We start from the raw sequence: 1625 nt of genomic DNA, 5'->3' as shown, positions 1-1625 counted from the left end.
ACGCTGACTCCCCACACAAGGTTGCTCTCTGCTCCGCCCTACCACTCAAGATGCCTTTCCCCCATGTTATCTCTGCTGTGCTCTAGCATAGTTCTAGACACTCGCGTCGTGCTCGTGTTCAGTGGACTAGATTCTAGCTCCTAACCTAGTTGCTACTGTTAATGACATATTCCTCAAAGTTTCATTGGTGCAAACTGGCTTCTGGACTATTTTGTGCTGGAACTCCAGCACCGATGTCGATGTTGCCGTTTCACTCAACTTAAGTTTTTGCGCTTGACAATACTTATGTGATGCTACATCATGATGCTTGTGTGGTTGATGATCAGACGCTAGTACATCACTGATATAAGCTGGGCCTTCTATTTCTACTTGAAAATTGTTTGGTCCTGGTCAGGGCTTTGCCTCTAGTGGTCTTTGTTTGTAGGACATATTTGTACTTCTGATACTGGATGTGAAGCTTGGTTTATTTTCTATTAATGTGAACGTATTTGTGTATGCCCCTCTGTTGTGTCAGCCTTGCTCTTTTTACTTGTGAACTGCAGCTATTGATTGTGTGTTTTTGTGACCATGATTTTGTTTAGCCCTTGTTGTTACCTTAACTCTATGCTTGTCATGTCTATATGATCAGTATTGTGCTTGCCCCTGCTGTAGGAACCATTGCTTCTATCACATCCTTATAAATTTGCTTGTCATGTATTATTATGTTTGATTTTTAGTCTTAAGCATTCGTTGATATACTCATGTTGTGCATTTGTTGATCTACTCATGTTGCAGCCAGCTGCTGACCCTTTGTTTGTTGGAAAAGAAGTTGTATGTTTGCTGAAGTGATCGATGAGCAACTTTGCGAGGCACTGGGCCATCCTGAGGGTGGGCCCCATCATATCCAAGATGATGGCAAAGGTGGACGGAACTGATGGCGCTTTTTGTGATTTCGCTCGCCACGCCGCAACCATGGTGGTGGTGATATCCGTCCTCTGCTACAACTTGCACGGGTGAGCTCCTATGGTTCCTATGACAATGTACATCTACTGCTTCTCTGCTACTGCAAGTGTCCATCCTTGTATGGTAAGCTTTGTGGTTTGGTCTGGGATGGAAATACACATTTGCACCGGCTTGATTCAGCTTTGTGTTGTCTGGATCACCATTGTAGATAGTACTAGATACTATACCCCACACACATGGCCATTGCATGATGTCTGGATCTATTGCCTTGGTGTCTGTCTTCAACAAGATAGAGATGCATATTGTTATATTTCAATACATTCACCGATATTCCAAGGGTTTCTATATTACTGAAGGCCTCTATACATAAGATGATCTTTGTGTGGCGGTTGCTCCATGAATCCCTTCATCGTCTTCTTTTCCAGTGTGCTGTTGCTGCACTTCTGTTTGTTTTTTCGTTAGGATGGGAACTGGACACGTGGTTTCGTTAAGACGGCATTTTGGCTGCATCGTGAACTTGTAGAAATGAAGTGATCTTTGTTTTGGAAATGTAGGATGTTCCTCCTGCCTTTTTTGTTTGCTGCTTTAGGTAGTCTTTATAGCTGCTGTAGGTAGGCCACATTGTTCTTGTCCTATACTATACTTGTTTTCCAGCCAGTGCAGTATTGCATGGCTCAAATATT

General features: G+C 43.0%; 1 pseudogene; it reads left to right on the top strand.

Annotated features, from left to right (window-relative positions):
- Positions 1 to 984: 984 nt before the first annotated feature.
- LOC125533344 lies at positions 985 to 1150 on the top strand (annotated as a pseudogene).
- The last annotated feature ends 475 nt before the right edge of the window (positions 1151 to 1625 follow it).

The sequence above is a fragment of the Triticum urartu genome, chromosome 1, assembly GCF_003073215.2.
Source record: "Triticum urartu cultivar G1812 chromosome 1, Tu2.1, whole genome shotgun sequence".
Taxonomy (NCBI): Eukaryota; Viridiplantae; Streptophyta; class Magnoliopsida; order Poales; family Poaceae; genus Triticum; species Triticum urartu.
Note: the sequence above shows the minus strand (reverse complement) of the source record. Positions and strands in the feature narration are given on the sequence as shown.